This window comes from Homarus americanus, unplaced genomic scaffold (genome assembly GCF_018991925.1).
Source record: "Homarus americanus isolate GMGI-L3 unplaced genomic scaffold, GMGI_Hamer_2.0 scaffold25483, whole genome shotgun sequence".
Classification (NCBI taxonomy): domain Eukaryota; kingdom Metazoa; phylum Arthropoda; class Malacostraca; order Decapoda; family Nephropidae; genus Homarus; species Homarus americanus.
In genome coordinates, this window is record NW_024726235.1 from 7600093 (window position 1) to 7615285 (window position 15193).

A 15193-nucleotide genomic window follows, 5' to 3' on the forward strand; every position below is an offset into this window, starting at 1 on the left:
TATAACCCTGTATGGCACTCAAGACATATATAACTCCTGTATAGTACTCAAGACATATATAACTCCTGTATGGTACTCAAGACATATATAACTCCCTGTATAGTACCTACACATATAACTCCCTGTATAGTACTCACATATATAACTCCTGCATAGTACTCAAGACATATATAACTCTGTATAGTACTACACATATATAACTCCCTGTATAGCACTCAAGACATATAACGCCTGTATAGTACCTCACACATATATAGCCCTGTATTGTACTCCAAGACATATAACCCTGTATAGCAATTAAGACATATATAGCTCCCATGTACCAAGACATATATAACTCCTGTATAGTACTCAAGACAAAAACACAACAGAAACAAAGAGAAAGAACAGAGACGATAGATAAGGACACTCATATGAACAAACTACATCGGCTTACCGGGTTATTTCTCTACTCTAAAATCAACCAACCTACACCTCCACAACCCTCACCACTACAAATAACTACCCACAACCCTCTTCACCACTACTACAACTACCCACAACCCTCTTCACCACTACTACAACTACCCACAACCCTCTTCACCACTACAACAACTACCCACAACCCTCTTCACCACTACTACAACTACCCACAACCCTCTTCACCACTACAACAACTACCCACAACCCTCTTCACCACTACAACAACTACCCACAACCCTCTTCACCACTACAACAACTACCCACAACCCTCTTCACCACTACAACAACTACCCACAACCCTCTTCACCACTACAACAACTACCCACAACCCTCTTCACCACTACAACTACCCACAACCCTTCACCACTACTACAACTACTCCACAACCCTCTTCACCACTACAACAACCACCACAACCCTCTTTCACCACTACAACTACCCACAACCCTTCACCACTACAACCACTACCCACAACCCTCTTCACCACTACAACAACTACCCACAACCCTCTTCACCACTACAACAACTTACCCACAACCCTCTTCACCACTACAACAACTACCCACAACCCTTCACCACTACTAACTACCCACAACCTCTTCACCACCACAACAACTACCCACAACCCCTTTCACCACTACAACAACTACCCACAACCCTCTTCACCACTACAAATAACTACCCACAACCCTTTTCACCACTACAAACAGCTACCCACAACCCTCTTCACCACTACAACAACTACCCACAACCCTCTTCACCACTACAACAACTACCCACAACCCTCTTCACCACTACACAACTACCCACAACCCTCTTCACCAATACACAACTACCCACAACCCTCTTCACCACTACTACAACTACCCACAACCCTCTTCACCACTACAACAACTACCCACAACCCTCTTCACCACTACTACAACTACCCACAACCCTCTTCACCACTACAACAACTACCCACAACCCTCTTCACCACTACAACAACTATCCACAACCCTCTTCACCACTACAACAACTACCCACAACCCTCTTCACCACTACAACAACTACCCACAACCCTCTTTCACCACTACAACAACTACCCACACACACACAACACGTACACAACCCCCTCCCGTAACATAACAATGAACTAAACAAACCACATCCGTTCGTCACTTGTCATCATAATACTGACCACATCCTTATGAAGTCACTAAACCAAAAGACGTACGCTGTTGTTAATGCGTCTTATATACCGGTACAGACCTTCCCATCACCACCTTATCAATACAACACACCGTTAACATTGTCTGGGTGATGTTTATCGTCTTCTCATTCCTCATCGGTAAACATTACCCCCAGGATCATGACGATGTTTATATTGTGAGGGATTATTAGAGGTGACGTCTTGTGGTGGTTAATGTTTACACTTGTTATCCCTTGTTTACACTGGTGTCTATATTCTAATTGATGACTCACTGGTTTATGTATTTAATTCACGGTAATAAACAGTTACTTATTATCATCATTATTATTATTATTACATTATTATTATTATTATTATTGTTATTATTATTCTGTGTTGGATCCGCCCCTACGTCATACACTATTAAGTCTGTTTGTCTGCATCTTTCTCATTCAACTCATCACAGGTAAGCTCAGGTATGCTAATTCGACATCAATTTCCAGCATTAACTAATATGAATGAGGAGGCGAGTCAGGTAGTGGCGGTGGGGTAGGACGTCTACGACAGCCACACACAGGAGAGGTGAGGGGCGCCGATCCATCACTACCCGCCTCATGCTGTACCGTGTGTGTGTGTGATCTACTGGACTGTTACTTCCCTCTTACATCACACACACACACACACACGACTGTCTTCTATATCTTCACCTATACACGACACACATATCTCCCTCACCTCTTCTCCCTTCCATTCCCTCACTTCTTCTCCCTTCCACTCCCTCACCTATGGAGGAGAAGCACGAAGGTGAAATGGTGTTTTGTGGGTTGACCTTGGTGTGTGTTGTAGTGGTTGTGGAAAGGCGCTCCCCCCCCCGCCCCACACACACACACAACAATCTCTTCCTCCTCCTCAACTTCGTAAATCGACCCTTTTATTAATACTAAACAAATAAGTGATGATATTTGGGGTTCAAAGTGTGTGTGTGTGTGTGTGTGTGTGGAAGATGTCAACAGTGTCATAACTCTGCTGCACCATAACACATCTACATTCTACTAATATATCCATACAAGACGACTTTCTCCTCTACAACTACGCCACTCTCTCTCTCTCTCGTCTCCACCTTCCATTACTCAACTACGAGAGTCCTGCCTGCGGTCACGTGTACACCTATACCTCACCACCACACTGTAGACGCTTCACTACCCTCTTATTTCTTCTACAGTAAACTAATCTTAAGCTGTAAGTGTTCATCACGACGCGGCCATTAGTGTGTGCCTCCGTCCCAGTCCGCCAGACATCACCTTCTCAGAGTTCGTCGTACAGGTCCTTGATGATCTAGACTAAGTGACTTTTAGTTCGATATCAGAGGTGTATTTTTACCTTAGATGAACGACTCGCCCCCCCCCCTCCCCCAGCACGTGTCACTCAAAACACACTCAAGAGCCCCATCACCCCGGCACGTGTCACCCACAACACACCAAGAGCCCCATCACCCCAGCACGTGTAACCCACAACACACTCAAGAGCCCCCACCACCCCAGCACGTGTAACCCACAACACACTCAAAGAGCCCCACCACCCCAGCACGTGTCACCCACAACACACTGGAGCGGCCGTCAAACTCCCTGGTCCCGGACATAAATACCTCCTCCTTCCCCTCATCTGTTACTCACTGCTCACGTCAATACAGCTTCTCCCCTACACAGTTTTTATGGAGCCTCCCATTGAGTCTAGGCTGTACTGGGCTGAACCGATCCTTACTCAAAGTCACCCATTGATTAGTCCTTCACTTCAGGATTTTTTCTGTGTGTTGGGGGACTCCAAAGCCCACGACATATTTTCAAGGAGGTTAATATCAGAACACCGACCTCCAATACCTCGCCTACGACGCTAAACTCCTGGAGTACGATGCTAACCCCCTGGAGTACGATGCTAACCCCCTGGAGTACGATGCTAACCCCCTGGAGTACAATAAATTAACCCGCTGAGTAAGATATCTTAAACCACTTGAGAACGATGACCTTATTACCTTGAGCACGATGACATCTCTAACCCAGGGTGTTAAGTCATCGTACTCAAAAGGGAAACACCCCCTCCCCGCCCGCCCCCCCACTTTATCTGCTTAACTCTGGGAGGGGGGAGAACGGAGGGGGGGGGGAGGGAAGGGACAGTGGAGAGGGAGGGGAAGATCTCATCCCTGTGTCACGCTGCGTCAGTGTACTTCCATGACAAATGACTGGCATGACGGCTGTGGTGTTGACAAGTTCAAGGTTTTCAGTTTAATATCATACTGTATATAAACCTTAAGTCATATGTATTTCAGTTATTATTAGGAGTCACAGCTGGTGTATACAAGTTAAGGGGTCTGTCTGTATGCTGTAAACAACCCCGACACTCCCACTACAAGCGGCGTCTCTTGAATACACAATACAAAGTCACAGTCCTTTACACTCTTGGTTGAATCTGTACCAAACTTTAATGGGATATTACAACACCTTCTGTAGCTAGCAGTTTCAGGCGTGTAAGGAGACTTCTATTCGTGGCTGTACAGAGAACAAGCACAGCCTCCAACACCAGCAACCAGCACCGCCTAAACACCACTGTACTCCCCACAACGTAGACGCGGGAGGTGTATAATAACTCACACATGGAAAATACTCGAAAGTCTGGTCCCTAATTTGCATACAAATATAATGACTTAGTGGAAGGCGAGGCGCTGAACGCTGATCAACACCTAGAGAGTCTCACAGAAGTATTGGACGACGGAACTAAACCCAGAGTCAAGTGTTGGTTAATGTCATAGGTCTTGGATACGTCAAGAGCCTTCACCAATATATCAACGTCACTGGATGGTCAATGATGGTCAATGAAAGGAAACTCGATCAAATTCCTCACGTGCAGGAGGCGAGCAGTAATCGTTCAATTGATCATACTGCCACTAGGAGGTTTTTGTTGGGAGGTGTAGGGGGTTAGGAGGCGCCCATGGAAGTGAACGGCAGGTACAGGACAGGTATCCCAAATATCAAAGTTTGTTGTTATCAAGGAGCTGTCACAGTGCCAGGACAGGGAGTGCCATCATGACCTTAACTTGTAACACCGTTGGTAGTGAGTTTAGTGAGCCTTAACTACCCCCCCCCCCTCCAGAAGCCTAACTAGTGATCCCTACAGACACACTGGAAACCTTAACTAGTGGAAAAGACTTCCAGAGCCTCTACTAATGGTCCACACAATTATCGGTAGCCGGTATCAGTGGCAGCACAAGAATCCGGCAGCCTAGTTTTCCGGCGGGTCAGTAAGGTGGGGGTGAGGGGGGACTAGAGCACCGGCAGCCCAAGTAGAGTTCCGGTAGAGAGACGTACTGTACCGACGACGACGAAGACAACGAAGGCAGCAGCAGCGGCATCCGGGAAACAGTGATAATAGAGGGAGCACGACACCAGCACCAGCGCCGCCATATTAGGTCAGTAGAGGCCCTCACCGCGGTCCCTCCCTCCACGCGCTGGACCACACTTGACCACTACTAAACCTGTTATCTACGCCACGATACCTGTCGTCACCTACTGTTGACTGCTGCTGTTGCTCCTGTTGTTGTTGTTACCTGTACCCCTGTTGCCACTCTTGGTACAGTTAGTCCGCGTTGTAATTTCATTACTTCGCTTCAATAACTAAGGTCAGTGAGCACGTAGACATAAGAATAAACACACTGGTCCATCAACAATAAGAAATTACCAGACAGAACTGTTTTATTGTTGATGTATCTGCTGCTGTTATTGATGCACATGCTGATATCATTACTGCTGAAGGTGCTGTGCCACCGTCATAGCCGCTGTTAACGATGGTACTGACACAGGCCGCCCCGTTAATAGGTCAGATCAAGGGTTCAAAATTGGCAGGACACTGAATTTAAAACTTGCACACACACACACACACACACACACACACAATAATCACACACACACACACACACACACACACACACACTCATAATAATAATAATAATCATAATAATAATAATAATAATAATAATAATAATAATAATAATAATAATAATAATAATAATAATAATAATAATAAACGGTTTATTAATAGAGTTGCAGCTTGTGGCTGAAAATATACAGACTTACGTTTGATTTAGACATAATGATATAATATGCATTGAAAACATTTACAGGGCTGTACAGTCCATAAATCAGGAGTTGTTTATTACTTTAACAATGGATGGGATGGTGCGGTTCTTATATCTATCGGTGCGGGCTCTTATGGCTGAATTTTGTTGTAGTGGCGGACTCCACGAGGTGGGTGGGGGGCTGCTGGTGGCAGGAGGTGGCGATGACGAGGGTGGTGCATTAGTTGGCTGCCAAACCTTTCCAGTGCTTGGTGGTGGAGGTCACTGAGGGATGGCATTTCCAGGTGTGTGTGTGTGTGTGTGTGTGTGTGTGTGTGTGTGTGTGTGTGTGTGTGTGATTACACTACTCTGGACATTTGAGGGAAAGGGTGACAGACAGACAGACAGACAGACAGACATACTTTGGATAAAACGAATAGACAAGAAATAACGAGAATGGTAAGGAAGGAAATAAAGAGGAAGAGGGGGGATGAGTGAGAAGAGGAGAGGTGAGGGGGGAGGAGGAAGTAAGGGAATGGGAGGGAGAGAGGGAGGGGAAGGGGAGAGAGGGAGAGGAAGGGGGAATCACTACCATACCATATACAGGTGTGTGGTGGGCGGTGAGCCATCTGTGCCCCTACTTCAAGTACCACACCTGACGCCCCACACCTGACGCTTCACACCTGTCATAACACACCTGACGCCCCACACTTATCATAGCACACCTGACGCTTCACACCTGTCATAACACACCTGACGCCCCACACCTGATACCTAACACCTGAGACCCTACACCTGCCATAAAACAATTGAAGCGAAACACCTGATATCCCACATCTCTCGTAACACACCTGAAACACCCCACCTGTCATAGCACACCTGAAGCCCCCACACCTGACAAAACACAAATGAGAACCCCACACCTGTCATAGCACAACTGAAGCGAAACATCTGACATCTCACACCTCACATAACATACCTGAAGTCCCACACATGACACCACCACACCTGACATCCCACACCTGTCCCCCACACCTGATAGACCACTAAGTCAGAGGGAACTGAATTCAGAGTGTAATGATTGAGTGAAGTGATCATCTGGACGAGACTCAACACCATGACGTGTATTGATGATGATGATGATGATGATGATGATGATGATGATGATGATGATGATGTGAGAGAGAGAGAGAGAGAGAGAGAGAGAGAGAGAGAGAGAGAGAGAGAGAGAGAGAGAGAGAGAGAGAGAGAGAGAGAGAGAGAGAGAGAGAGAGAGAGAGAGAGAGAGAGAGAGAGGCCCTACCATCGCCCGCAGGATGAAGCCACAGTAATTAAGGTATTCTAGTAATTATTGTTCAGTAATGGGTGCAGGTAATTACCGGTGATAATCGTACGTTCTACTGTCCGAGGAAATAATCTGGTGTTATAATTGTGGTGGTAATTATCCAGTGTACTTCCCCCTGATGACTACACGCTACACGTCTACACTACACGCCCACGCTACACGTCCACGCTACACGTCTACGCTACACGCCCACGCTACACGTCCACGCTACACGTCCACGCTTCACGTCTACGCTACACGCCCACACTACACGCCCACATTACACACCCACGCTACACGCCCACACTACGCGTCAACACAGCCACACGCCCACCACCGCCCACACTACACGCCCACACTACACACCCACGCCACACGCCCACACTACGCGTCAACAATACACGCTACACGCCCAAGCCCGCGCTCCACACACACGTCCACGACACACGCCCACACTACACGCCCACCTACACGTCCATGCTACACGCCCACGCCACACGCCCACATTACACGCCCACGCCACACGCCCACGCTACACGTCCACGCTACCGCTCCATGCCACACACCCACACCACACGTCTACACTACACGCCCACACTACACACCCACGCTACACGCCCAAACTACGCGTCTACTCTACACGCCCACACCACACGCCCATCTACACGTCCACTTTACACGTCCACGCTACACGCCCACACTACACGCCCACATTACACGCCTACGCTACACGCCCACATTACACGTCTACTACACGCCCACATTATAGCTCCATGTTACACGCCCGCACTACAATCTACACAAGCCACACGCCCATACTTCCTACCTCAAATCCTGCAAGTTTACTGTATTAGACTGTATTGTGAACGTAGGTGTATGTACAGTTGTGTGTGTGTGTGTGTGTGTGTGTGTGTGTGTGTGTGTGTGTGTGTGTGTGTTCAGCGGATGAACCCAAAAAATACATAACAGACAATGAAAAAAGGACAACGAGCTTCTTATATGGCTAAATCTAAACCATGGAGCACCAATCAGAAAACAGCATGACCCGAGGAGCACCAATTGGAAGGCAGGTTGAGAGGAGCACCAATCAGGATGTAGCACGGAGAAGAAAGCACCAATCAGGACGTAGCACGAAGAAAAAAGCACCAATCAGAATGTAGCAGGAATATGATAGTACCAATCAGGACGCAGCACGAATGGGAGAGCACCAATCAAGCCGTAGCACGTAGGAGAAAGCACCAATCAGAATGCAACAGGAGTATGAAAGCACCAATCAGGAGGCAGCAAGATTAGAGGAGCACCAATCAGAAGTAAGCACAGATATAAAAACACCAATCATGAAGTAACACGAATGGATGGAGAAGCACCAATCAGAGAGCAGCACGGGCTGGAAACCACCAATCAGGGACCAGTATGGGTGTGGCGGCCATAGACGGTTGGTTGAGTTCCCTTCCGCGCCTCTTACTGGCTACTCGTGGCCAACACCTTCCACCACCACCACCACACCTACTAACACGCCCTCCACCGCACCTGCTACCACGCCTTCTACCACACCCACCACCACTCACTACAACGCCCACCCCTACACCCTCATCACGCCCACCACCACGCCAGGTGATGTGGGGGCAGGTAAAGCACCATAATGAGTCTGGCCTGGGACTGACGTCATCAATTACCATCGTGACAGACCAATAATGGAAGAGTCTAGTTTGAGGGTCGTTAAGGGTCGTTAGATGGTTAAACAACCCTTTGGCGACAGACCAATAATGTGAGTGTCTGGACTGAGGGTCGTTAGATGGTTAAACGACCATTAATGACGGATTAATTAATCTAAGTGCCAATCTTGAAGATCGCTAAGGGTTGTTAGGTGATTGAACGACCCTTTAGCGACTGTCTAATAATTCATATGACTAAACTGAGGGTCGTTAGTTCACGGACATTTTCGCGACAGATCAATAAAACGACTGTCCAGATTGAGGGTCGTTAAGGGCCGTTAGATCTTCAAAGGGCCCTTAAAACGACCTCGTCAGGACAGAGGGACACAGCCACCCACACCCCCTGCTGGCCAGGACAAAGATCAATCACCATCGACGTCCTGAACAACTAATGGAGCTTTTGAGTTAGTGTGTCGATGTGTCGGTCCCCTGTCACAAGTGATTGAACTCCTCGAACCCGTGAAGCAGCAGCAGCAAGTTCGAAAGAGAAGGTTCGAACACCGGCATACGGCTAAAGCCTTAAAATTATAAAGTTGATTCGAAACCGATTCATGAGATACCAGCCAATGAGGAGCAGGTTTGAACACGAATAATGGTAGCAGCCAATGAGAAGCAGCTTCGAACACGGCTTTTAAGAAACAAATAAGTCAAAAAACTAAAAAAAAACTAACATGGTTATTGAGAAATTCATAAAGCCAAAATAAAGCAAAAGTTCGAACAAATGAATCACCAAGAGAAGAGGAAAAAGTGTTCAGGTGTTTTAGACCGGGTGTTCCGTAGCAAGGTAAGACGTGTTGAGGTGTTCCGTCGTCAGGAAACAAGTATTCGGGTGTTCCGTCCTGTGGCTAGTCAATGAGAACAAGGTTGTGTTCCGACCCTAACCACTATCACCACCATCATCACCACCACCATCACCACCACCACCTGTCTCGCCCACTACCCGTTCATCACCACAATTACCAGCTGTGAGGATCCCGATAAACCAGCACCATCTGCCTGGGACCATAATGCACCCGCTAGACGGGCCACGAAACCCAGAGTTAGAGGCGCGGGTGGCATAAGACACGCCAATAAGTGCCATAATCAACCAGCATAACAAGGCGTCATATTATGTGAGGTCGACCCAACAGGTTCTAGAAGCCATTATGGAGAAAATTGTAGGCGAGGGGCGGCTTGTGTTCCGGGAGTGGAGGAGAGATGTGGAGGAGAGGATGTGGAGGAGAGGAGATGTGGAGAGGAGGGAGGGATGTGGAGGAGGGGAGGAGGGGGAGATGTGGAGGAGGGGGAGGAGGATGTGGAGGAGGAATGTGGAGGAGGGAGATGTGGAGGGAGATGTGTGGAGGAGGAGGATGTGTGGAGGAGGAGATGTGGAGGAGAGATGTGGAGGGGGGGGATGTGGAGGAGGGGGAGATGTGGAGGAGGAGATGTGGAGGATGTGGAGGATGTGGAGGGAGGGATGTGGGGAGGGGGAGTGTGGAAGGGTTGCAGGAGGGATGTGGAAGGGGTGGGAAGGGGATGTGAAAAGAAACAGAGGTAGAGATGGAAGGGGTGGGGAGGAGGGATGTGGAAGGAGCAGAGGGTGGAGATGGGAGGAAGGAGGTGGAGAAGAGAGAGAGGTGTGAAGGGCTTTACCTGGCGTCGACTCAGCAGGGAATTAGGGGGGGTACCTCCACCTAACAACCACCTTCTCCCCTCCCGCCTCCTTCACCCACTCACCCACCCAGCTTCCTCTATAACCAAGGTCCCTGTCGCGACAACCTGGATCAAGCGAACTGTTACGGCCAGCTGATGGTTTAAACTACAAGTCTTTAGGGAGGATAATTTAAGCTGTAGTCTTCAAAGGGTTAAACCATCGTCCTCAAAGGGTTAAGAGAAATGCCACATGTATGTATTTAAGAGAAATAAGAGAACACAGCATCTCTCTCTAGCTACCTAAGCGAGTCTCTGTAAGTGCCTGGAGAGTGCCACCACTAGCTTGGCACTAGTGTTAAAAGCTGGGGAGAGAGAGAGAGAGAGAGAGAGAGAGAGAGAGGAGTGGTGGGTGGGGAGTAAGTGGGTGTGGTGAGAAAGGGAGAGGGAAGGGGTGTCAGTTGGGTGGTGGTAGTGGTAGTTAATGACAAGATGCAGCTACAGGCCGCTGCTGGTTAGGGTCGATAAAACATGCCAAACTAGGCACCGTCTGGAGGGGGAGAGGCACCACGACCACACCTTCCATAAGATATGGTTCCCTCTCTCCTACCCCTTTCCCCTCCCACACCCTTCACCCTCTCCTCCCTCACCCTCCACGATATGCCCCCTTCTCCTCACCCCCTCCATCACTCCCGCCCCCCTTCACCAACCCATGACTCACTGTCCTCACCATCTACAGGCCCGGCATCACCATCTGTGAGCGTCGGTACCACCATCTAGCACGCGTTAACACACCCATCAATGAATGTCAACCGAACCAACACCACAAGAGAGGTTAGACTGACTGACACACAGACACACATAACACACTCTCTCTCTCTCTCTCTCTCTCTCTCTCTCTCTCTCTCTCTCTCTCTCTCTCTCTCTCTCCCTCTCTCTCTCTCTCTCTCTCCTCTCTCCAGGCTATAGCGGGCAATGTTCTTCAGGACGTCTACCTCTCCTTTAGCACTCATGCACTCGAATGAACCTCACGCGACGCTTACACTCCTACTCCTACTGAACCTTACTCCTGCTTACCTCCACATACTCTACTTTGAACCTCCTGCCTGCTCACATACTCTGAGCCTCACACAACACACTCACACCAGACAGAATATAAGGAGGCTCAATACGCAGTAAACTTCTTAAGGTTATATCCAGAATATCAGAATTATGGACACATAGCTTTTAGGGTGTGTGTGTGTGTGTGTGTGTGTGTGTGTGTGTGTGTGTGTGTGTGTGTGTGTGTGTGTGTGTGTGTGTGTGTGTGTGACCAATGTGTGTGTTATTAACAATGTGCCAGAAATATAAACATTACCAATATTCTTTTACAAAACGAAGCAAATAAAGCAACCATGAAGTTCGCAATGCATTATAAACAGTCAAATATTATATACGATTTTTTTAAGTAGCCCTGACCACCCCCCACACCCCACACACCCCACACACCTGCCTTTGTATGTAAATAAGGCGCCGGAGTGTTTTATAAAATAATAGTAGGTGGTCGGTGACTAATGGGTGGTCATATGTCTTCCACTATCTTTTATGATGAGGTCAATGGGGAGCAAAATACTGTTCGCACTTATCCACACTTTAGTGATCAACATACACTAAGGTCTACCCATCCACATACCAGCATCCACCCACACCCACATAACATGCGCCTATACCCACCTACAAACAGTAGCGTTGACCCACACCCATTAAGGTTGTACTATCTACATCCGCACACACACACACACACACACACACACACACACACACACATTAAGGTTCGTCAATCCACACCCACAAATACTAGCGTCCACCCACACACCAGCACCCGATCCACACACCCAGTATAAGAGGCAGGCGCAGCAGGGGGTGAGGGAGTGGACTACCGTAGGGCGGGAAGTGACGCTGGTGTGGGCGATCCAGAACTCTTATGGTTAAGTGGCGGGTAAATTATGCAACTCTTAATGTAAATACACGCAATTAAATATCACACACACACACACACACACACACACACACACACACACACACACACACACACAGAACATGAAGATAATTCCCTAAGGTGGGTAAAGGTTTGCCGTTAGTGATATTATGTTATCCTCAGTTGGCCTTCAACACCTGAAGGAACATTAACTGAACGGCGTTGGTCTGTCTAAGATAAAGAACTCCTTTCCCCTCACCTCTCGCCCTTCCCTCACCCACAACCCTCCCCTCACACTCAGCCAGTTCACTCTACCTGATGCCCTCTGGCACTGTCCTAGGGGTAGTTCCCTGTGCCATACCCCCTGGCACTCCACCACACACCTCTGGGTACACGCAATGAGGCACCTAGCTTGAACTTGGAAGAGGAGGAGGAGGAGGAGGGAGGAAGGGCGGCAGGCGAGCAGGCGGTGGGCGGCACCCTACAAGGCGAGGGTGGCGGGCCACAACTCGGCGCCATACTAGGCTCCACCACCCGCCCTCCTCCCGCCTCTCTTGGCCACTAATTTGCAACCACCTGATAATTTCTCCCCTGAAAGGAAAGTTTTAAGAATGGAGGAGGAGGAGGCCATGACGTAGAGTGTCATGATATCGTCGACCACTACTACTGCTGATACCCCAACTGTACCCTTCCTGTGTGAGGGACGCCGCAGATAACACCCCCCACCCACGACCGTCCCACGGCGGTTCTACCTGTGTGTTCCGTCATGGTGATAGACTGTGTGTCCCGTTATGTGATAGACTAGACTGTGTGTGTCATGGTGATCCCGTCATGGTGATAGACTGTGTGTCCCGTCATGGTGATAGACTGTGTGTCCCGTCCTGTGTGTCCCGTCATGGTGATAGACTGTGTGTCCGTCATGGTGATAGTGTGTGTCCGTCATGGTGATAGACTGTGTATCCTGTCATGGTGATAGACTGTGTGTCCGTCGTGTGTCCCGTCATGGTGATAGACTGTGTGTCCGTCATGGTGATGTGTGTCCGTCATGGTGATAGACTGTGTGTCCTGTCATGGTGATAGACTGTGTGTCCTGTCATGGTGATAGACTGTGTCCCGTCATGGTGATAGACTGTGTATCCGTCATGGTGATCCTGTCATGGTGATAGACTGTGTCCTGTCATGGTGATAGACTGTGTGTCCGTCATGGTGATAGACTGTGTGTCCGTCATGGTGATAGACTGTGTGTCCTGTCATGGTGATAGACTGTGTGTCCTGTCATGGTGATAGACTGTGTCCCGTTATGGTGATAGACCGTGTGTCCTGTCGTGGTGATAGACTGTGTGTCCCGTCATGGTGATGGGATTGTGTCCCGTTATGGTGATAGACTGTGTGTCCCGTCATGGTGATAGACTGTGTGTCCCGTTATGGTGATAGACTGTGTGTCCCGTCATGGTGATAGACTGTGTATCCGTCATGGTGATAGACTGTGTGTCCCGTCATGGTGATAGACTGTGTGTCCGTCATGGTGATGACTGTCCCGTCGTGGTGATAGAGTGATAGACTGTGTCCCGTCATGGTGATGTGTGTCCGTCATGGCGATAGACTGTGTGTCCCGTCATGGCGATAGACTGTGTCCGTCATGGCGATAGACTGTGTCCGTCATGGTGATAGACTGTGTGTCCGTCATGGTGATAGACTGTGTGTCCCGTCATGGTGATAGACGAAGTCATGGTGATAGACTGTGTGTCCCGTCATGGTGATAGACTGTGTGGTGATCCCGTCATGGTGATAGACTGTGTGTCCGTCATGGTGATAGACTGTCCGTCATGGTGATAGACTGTGTCCGTCATGGTGATAGACTGTGTGTATCCGTCATGGTGATAGACTGTGTGTCCCGTCATGGTGATAGACTGTGTGTCCGTCATGGTGATAGACTGTGTGTCCGTCATGGTGATAGGTGTCCTGTGTGTAGACGTGGTGATAGACTGTGTGTCCTGTCATGGTGATAGACTGTGTGTCCTGTTATGGTGATAGACTGTGTGTCCGTCATGGTGATAGACTGTGTGTCCTGTCATGGTGATAGACTGTGTCCGTCATGGTGATAGACTGTGTGTCCTGTCATGGTGATAGACTGTGTGTCCCGTCATGGTGATAGACTGTGTGTCCCGTCATGGTGATAGACTGTGTGTCCGTCATGGTGATAGACTGTGTGTCCGTCATGGTGATAGACTGTGTGTCCGTCATGGTGATAGACTGTGTATCTCGTCATGGTGATAGTCGTTGTCATGGTGATAGATCATGGTGATAGATTCGTCATGGTGATGTGTCCCGTCATGGTGATAGACTGTGTGTGTCCTGTCATGGTGATAGACTGTGTGTCGTCATGGTGATAGACTGTGTCCCGTCGTCGTGTCCTGTCATGGTGATAGACTGTGTGTCCTGTCATGGTGATAGACTGTGTGTCCCGTCATGGTGATAGACTGTGTGTCCCGTCATGGTGATAGACTGTGTGTCCCGTCATGGTGATAGACTGTGTATCTCGTCATGGTGATAGACTGTCTGTCCCGTCATGGTGATAGACTGTCTGTCCCGTTATGGTGATAGACTGTGTATCTCGTCATGGTAATAGACTGTCTGTCCCGTCATGGTGATAGATTGTGTGTCCCGTCATGGTGATAGACTGTGTGTTCCGTCATGGTGATAGACTGTGTGTGTCCCGTCGTGGTGTTAGGAACATAAAAGCAGGCTGACGTCTCTATCATCAGCGCCCCGGGACACAACACAACAGGTAGTCTTGGTGACCTTGCTGGGGGTCACGACTGTGTCATGT